The 8,515-nt window shown below is 37.8% G+C and overlaps 1 long non-coding RNA gene across 1 annotated transcript in view; it reads right to left on the bottom strand.

Moving 5' to 3' along the window:
• Positions 1 to 6,912: 6,912 nt before the first annotated feature.
• LOC138016233 (uncharacterized) overlaps positions 6,913 to 8,515 on the bottom strand; it is a 5,350-nt gene continuing 3,747 nt past the window's right edge. Inside the window, exon 2 of the long non-coding RNA XR_011125762.1 lies at positions 6,913 to 7,244. This is a non-coding gene — a long non-coding RNA (uncharacterized lncRNA). The remainder of the gene's footprint in view (positions 7,245 to 8,515) is intronic.

Raw genomic sequence — 8,515 nt, 5'->3', positions numbered from 1 at the left:
TCATTCTCGAGCTTTTGCTGGTATATTTTGTTGTTTTTCAGACGGCGTGATAAATACATCTTATTCGATGGTTTAACATATAATACGCGCGGATATTTTGAGAGTTGCAAAGCATTTTGCGAGCAGTGAGCAAAATGTCCGCGAGTTTTAGCCCATCCTCCTTCTTTTTTTTTTTTCGTTTAGCGTCAAATGCGTTTCCTGGGCAGTCTCGGAATTGGAGTCCCGCTACCCCAGCATCATAGCTGTGGAGCCCGGAAAACAAACAAAACGTGAACCCAAAATGAATATGGCTGAAAAGTTGGTGGATGTTGTTGCAAACTTAAGACAGCGTGGGAAAAAGGATCAACCCCTGAAACTCCTATGCAACATTAAAATGGTTTTAAAACACCTTTACCCTTTTTTTTTTTTTTGTTTTTTGAAAATTCCAAAAATTGGGGTCGGTCGGACAATGCTCAACGGAGAGAATGGCCTTATATGTTAGACCATCGAATAAGAGATTTATTATCCCACTACAAAAAAGGTGTTATTTTACGGGCGTAGTTCCTTCGGTAATGGCCATATTTTCTGTTGAATGAATGATGTCAATAAAATTTTAAGTAGTGGCAAAACTTAGAAATCCGTCTCTGCGTGTGTGGGTGGAGGTGAACATAATAAATTTCTTCTTTAGTGGAATATTTTTTTGGGCTCGCGATCTGGCTTCAACTCTTGAATCTTGAATCTTGTTGAGGAGGAGGGGGGTGGGGGTAAGCAAGGGCTTAAATGCCCACCATCTATGGTCAAAGCTGATGCCCAGTGTCGATAACCGTTTTGGTTTAAAAGCAATTATACTAAGCACCCGAAAACTTAGGTTTTTGTTATGGGGAATAAGTAAGGAACCCACACTGTCGCTTTCCCCGATTCTTTACAATTTCTCCGATGGCGTACACCATAAGTTCATGTCTCTGACTGACTAAACTACAACCCATTGTTCTCTTATCTTATAGACATACATTGATCAAACGTAAACTGATTGGCTATTGGCTATAAAGATCTTCGGGACAAAAGATAAACAAACTTAATAATTGAAGCAGACAGATAGATACGCTCGATTTCCGGGCAGATTTATCATTATCATTACATAAACATTACCTTAATCAATACCAATTATCCTGTTTCCGACATTATAAATGCTTTCGACATACTTAATAAGACGTTATTAGTTGTTGTCCTTGGACCAATGTTGGTAAAGTTTGAAGCTCCCTATAAAGTTTACAGGAGAAAATACAGTCATTCCCAAACTTTTATTTACTTGTTAACTTTGTGCTTGTGTTTATTGCTTATTTTGGAAAAATACTCACGCGTCACATTTCGCCGAAGAAATATTTATATACATTAAAAATAAAAGGGGTCGTAATATTGAGCCTTGTGGTACACCACACGAAATATGTAGGAGCTTAGAAGATGTTCCTTTCACACTAAACTGTTGCTTGCGATTTGACAAATACGAATGGAAAATGGCAACTGCTGAGTGATCAAAGCCAAAGTATTCTAATTTCTTTATCAAGATCTCATGGTTAAGTAGATGGATAGGATAGGAAAACGTTAGTTAAACACGGTAATTTCACCAAATTTACATACGTATTTTACATAGAAAATCTGTTCTACCTAAAAGCCGTGTATAATATACAAAGATACCTAAGTTTAAAAATCAATGACCTTAACATACTTTTTACAAAAATTGCTTAATTTAATCAGTTTTTGCCGATGCAAACGTGAAAGATTTTATTTGTTTCCTAAACCATTTATAGAAGGCAATTGATTTAGCTGGTCTAGCAGCGCATTCAAATGGTCGCCCCTGTAGAAAGGAAATTATGGTTATATGCAAGGTAATACACGTCTATACATAGATGTACTTGGGTGTACATGCATATATATGATATATATGATAATAAGAGGCTATACATAGATATATATGGTTATAAATAGATATACAAGGACAGCATGAAAATACATGGTTTTAAATGGAAATATATGGACATACATGATACTACACAGCTATACATGGATAAACATGGTTGTACATGGTTATACATGAATACATATCCATGTAATACATGGCTATACATGGATACACACTGTTGCACACGGCTATACGCGGCTGTACATAGATATACATGGGTAAACATGGATATGCATGGGTATACATGGATATACATGGGTATGCATGGATAAACATGGGTATACATGGAGATACATGGCTGTACATGAGTATACATGGAAAAACATGGATATACAAGGGCATACATGGACATACATGGGTATGCATGGATATACATGAGTATACGTGAAAATACGTGGCTGTACACGGATATACATGGATATACAAGGCTCTACATCGATATACATGGAAATACATGGTTATGCATGGATATACATGGGTGTACATGGAAATACGTGGCTGAACAAGGATATAGATGGGTATACATGGATATACATGGATATACATGATACTAAATGGGTATACATGTATATACATGGGTATACATGGATATACATGGGCATACATTGCGGTACATGGATATACATGGAAATACATGACTGTACAAGGGTTTACATATATATACATGGGTACACACGGGTATACATCGACATACATGGGTATACATTGATATAGATGGAACTGCATCGCTTTACATGGATATACATGGCTCTACAGGGATATACATGGCTGTACATGGAAAAACATGGCAATAGATGGCTGTACATGGATATACATGGGTATACTTAGGTATACATGGATAAACATGGGTATACATGGATATACATGGATATACATAGCTATACATGGTTATACATGGATATACATGGGTATACATGGACATACATGGGTATACATGGTTATACATGGACATACATGGGTATACATGGATATACAAGGTTATACATAGATTTACATGGGTACACATAGAGATATATGGGTATACATAGATATACATGGCTGTACATGGAAATACATGGATATACATGGCTGAACATGGATATACATGAAAATAAATAGCTGTACATGGATATATATGGATATACATGGCTTACATGGTTATACATGGATATATATGGGTATACATGGACAGACATGGGTATACATGGACATAAATGGGTATACATGGACATACATGGTTATACATGGATATACAAGGGTATACATGAACATACATGGGTATACATGGATATACAAGGTTATACATAGATATACATGGGTACACATAGAGATACATGGGTATACATGGATATACATGGCTATATATGGTTATACATGGATATATATGGGTATACATGAACATACATGGGCATACATGGATATACATGGATACACATGGCTATACATGGTTATACATGGATGTAGATGGGTATACATGGACATACATGGGTATACATGGACATACATGGTTATACATGGATACACATGGGTATACATGGACATACATGGATATACATGGATATACATGGCTATACATGGTTATACATGGATGTAGTTGGGTATACATGGACATACATGGGTATACACGGACATACATGGTTATACATGGATACACATGGGTATACATAGACGTACATGGGTATACATGGATATACATCGATATAAATGAATATATATGGGTATACATGGACATACATGGTTATACATGGATATACATGGGTATACATGGACATACATGGTTATACATGGGTATACATGGGCATAAATGGGTATACATGAATATATATGGGTATACATGGAAATACATGGTTATACATGGATATACATGGGTATACATGGACATACATGGGCATACATGGATATACATGCATATACATGGCTATACATGGTTACACATGGATGTAGATGGTTATAAATGGACATACATAGGTATACATGGACATACATGGTTATACATGGATACACATGGATATGCATGGATATCAATGATTATACATGGATATACATGGGTATACATGGATATACATGGTTATACATTGATATACATGGGTATACATGGGCATACATGGGTATACATGAATGCATATGGGTATACATGGAAATACATGGTTATACATGGATATACATGGGTATACATAGTTATACATGGTTATACATGGATATACATGGGTATACATGATTATATATGGGTACACATGGAAATACATGGATATACATGAATATATATGGGTATACATGGACATACATGGATATACATGGGTATACATGAATATATCTGGGTATACATGGACATACATGGGTATACATGGATATGCATGGGTATACATGATTATATATGGGTATACATGGAAATACATGGTTATACATGGATATACATGGGTATACATGGACATACATGGGTATACATGAATATATATGGTTATACATGGACATACATCGATATACATGGGTATACATGAATATATATGGGTATACATGGACATACATGGATATACATGGGTATACATGAATATATTTGGGTATACATGGACATACATGGGTATACATGGATATCCATGGGTATACATGGACATACATGGGTATACATGGATATGCATGGGTATACATGATTATATATGGGTATACATGGAAATACATGGTTATACATGGATATACATGGGTATACATGGACATACATGGTTATGCATGGATATACATGGGTATACATGAATATATATGGGTATACATGGACATACATGGATATACATGGGTATACATGAATATATATGGGTATACAGGGATATACATGAATATATATGGGTATACATGAACATACTTAGGCATACATGGATATACATGTATATATATGGGTATACATGGACATACATGGATATACATGGGTATACATGAATATATATAGGTATACATGGATATACATGGGTATACATGAATATATATGGGTATACATGGATATACATGGGTATACATGAATATATATGGGTATACATGAACATACATGGGCATACATGGATATACATGGGTATACTTGAACATACATGGGCATACATGGATATACATGGGTATACATGAATATATATGGGTATACATGAACATACATTGGCATACATGGATATACATGGGTATACATGAATATGTATGGGTATACATGAACATGCATGGGCATACATGGATATACATGGGTATACATGAATATATATGGGTATACATGGATATACATATGTATACGTGGACACACATGGGTATACATGGATATACATGAGTATACATGAGTATACATGAATATATATGGGTATACATGGAAATTCACTGGTGTATACCTTTATATATAACAATTTAAGGCTTTAATACATCCATGATATAATTACATACTATTATGATACACTTTAATAACACTACTTAAAGTACCAACCATCCGAGCGCTCACCCGCTGACTAAAAAACCCGAGGACTCTGGGTACGAGATTGACCAGAAGTCCATTACCCAGAAGTCTCGATCTGCAATGTAATCCTGCCCATCAGTTTTCGGTATCTATTTTTAGGACGGCTATTACTGGATTTTCTCCAAAAAGAAAACGTGGTGGCTTTGTGTTCTTTGCACGATCCATGATTTTGCATTAAGCACGAGCAATTCTTCGTGCGGTTACTTGTTTGCAGATTAATCGGAGACGTTGTGGTCATCACGCCCAATCTGATTGGTCATGATTTCACTGGATCCGTATTTTAAATTTAGATAATACGGTAAAATGCATGGGCCAAGACCAAATCTTACTGACTCAAACTGCTAGTAGAACTGTTACTGACGCCGACTATTATGATGATATTGTCCTATCGGTGCCTTCATCAAGCCTACCCGGCCTGCTTCTGCAAAGTCGAGAGCGAGCGGCTAAAGTTGTCGGGTTTGTATGCAAACAAACCGGGAAACTTGAATGTATATCTTTCGATAAGAATGGTTCAATCAATTGCCTATCAGGAGAACTTTCCTATGTATCCGTTTACAGTGGATTGCTTATTCACATAATCTAAGAGGCACCCTGAGTAAAAATAATGTGAGGGAAAGCCAAGGTGGCCATAGACAACTAAACTAAGCCAGCAGCAATCTTGAAGAAGGACCCCTGCCAAGTCACGGTTATGTCGGTATTGTTTTTATGGAAAATATGCATGGACAATCGAGAAAAAGACTTTAAAATGAGCTTTATGATGTAAAAAATATGCTGATTGCGAACAAATTTATAGTAAGACGCACGAAAACGGCAAGACGTTTAGGACTGGTAAACCGCGACGTCACACTGATACATGTGGTTTGGCTGACTATGTACTGTTTTTAAGAAGATTCTTTGTACGGAATAAACCTGGGAATATACAAGCCTTTTTCGGTTCTTGTGTGTAACAACCGTACCTATCTATACCAGAATGCTCCGAGTTGCCCTGAATATCTCATGGAAACGGCATCCAACCGATGAACCACTCAATTTACGCCCATCTATCGCTTATATCTCTTAAGTCATGCTTGAGAGGAGAACCAGATTTCAGTTTGGAATTGCTGGAGAGCGAAGGATCGAATAATAATCCCAGACTAGCGTCACATGTGGGTTCAGCTTGTTTTTTCTCTACTATGCGATTTGGTTTTCCCCTCTCCTCAAAAACCAACGTTTGATTTGATTTGAGTTGAGTGCCCCAGAGCCACAAGACTTGACACTTAATTAAAGACCATTGTTATTAAGCGATGCCATACTGCTCAGTAGCGTAGGTAGGTCGCACAAACACATAGGCATCAAGTGAGTGAGGAAGACCAACCCGGTGCAATATGAATGATCGCCGGAAAACCCTAACCCAAACCCCATAACAAAAGAGAGGACAAGAATCGTGCACTCAAACTGGTCTACAGGGACAAGGGAGTAATGGCCACTCCAAGAACCCCCTACCCCCTTGGTGCTATTTTAATAATCAAGCGAACAATAGCAGTTGACTGCTTTAATCAATTTGAGGTTTTGAACTTGATATCAATCGACAAATTTAAATAATCGTTTCGGACGCGGTCCTCGTAAAGTCTAGCTCAGTCAATTCCTTTTTGATTTACAGCTTTTGATCAACCTTGGCACCCTTGTACGCATTCAGCATAAGTAACGGAGCATTGAACGCACTGCTCCTCATTTCCTTGGCCGCAGAAGAAGTCGATGCAATCCAGGTTGGAATTCTCACATCCCTGGTGGCAGAGGGACAAACCATAAGACACATCGAATAAAACCGCGAGCAAAATGACGCAAACTCCAATCATATTCTTCTTCATTCTGAAAATGCAAAAGGAAAACACAAACATGTCAGACACGTCATAGTGTGAGCTGCTTGATGTCTCCTATTATGTACGAAAAGACGACAGCCACACTTCAAAATGTAACTTGATGTTTGTTAAAGTATTTCACGTATGGACAATCCTATAATTCATTTCCCACCCTGGTCAGAGTTTTTCTCTGTCCATATGTGGGCCCATTTTCATCAGTAGGGCTAACGCTCACGTGGTTCATTTGGGGTAGAAGCTTAGCACTTCACATTACACTCTAATCAGTTAATTCTGTTCAAATAAAAGTCCTACATGGCCAACGTTTACAAAAACGTAATCCTTCCTTGTACTTGTACATGTTCATTTCCGTGACTTCAACATCTTCAGTTCCCACGGCCTGCTCCCGTCTGACCTCGTAGCTCAGTCGGTAGAGCAGCGGTGATCTAACCCGAAGGTCGTGGGTTCAATTCCCACCCTGGTCAGAGTTTTTCTCTGTCCTTGTGTGGGCCCATTTCCATTAGTAGGGCTAACGCTCACATGGTTCGTATGGGGTACAAAACTCGCACTTCACATTACACTCCAATCAGTGAAGTCTATAATCAATTGGATTGGTTCAAGCCATTATGAAGTAAAGAAGTTAGGGAGTTTAAGAACGACGATGGCTACGGCAACGACAACGCCAAAAAACCGTTATTTTATTGGCCCAAAGGATAAAAATGATGGTGCTGTAAGTGCGGCGAACACTTTAGCACATTTCTCACCCATACTCGATAAAACAACAATGTAAAAAGACGAAATTTGGTGTTTTAACGACAACTTGAGCCTACAAGAGTGGTTTGCTCATTCTCTATCTTCAATTCAAAACCGTTGATACAAATCGAATGATAGGAAACCAAGAGTCCATCACCTGACTCTTGAGAATATTCAGCCATATTGTACCGTGAACATGATCAAGATCGAATCATCGCGATCGCGAAATACCTATTAGAGCCCGCAACTCCGTCGTCGTTTCTTAAAATCTCTGATGAAAGATTCAGTGTTGTAAGCTCACGTCGTCAAAACCTTAAATTTGATTACTTCACGTCAGTATTATTTTGCAGAGAACGGCGGCGAAGAAATGTATTAAGGCAGATGTCCTCAGTGCCGTAGCCGTCGCGGCTCCTATGGTGTGTTGTGTACGTGTCGTGTACCAAAAGACTGGTTTATTTCTGACTTTAAAGACTAACTTTCTTAGTCCATCTATTTTACTCACTAGTAATAGTTGTCACTACGTCTGCCCTG

This window comes from Montipora capricornis, chromosome 9 (genome assembly GCF_036669925.1).
Source record: "Montipora capricornis isolate CH-2021 chromosome 9, ASM3666992v2, whole genome shotgun sequence".
Lineage (NCBI taxonomy): Eukaryota > Metazoa > Cnidaria > Anthozoa > Scleractinia > Acroporidae > Montipora > Montipora capricornis.
The sequence above is the reverse complement of the archived record's forward strand: the minus strand, read 5'-3'. Positions and strand labels throughout refer to the sequence as shown.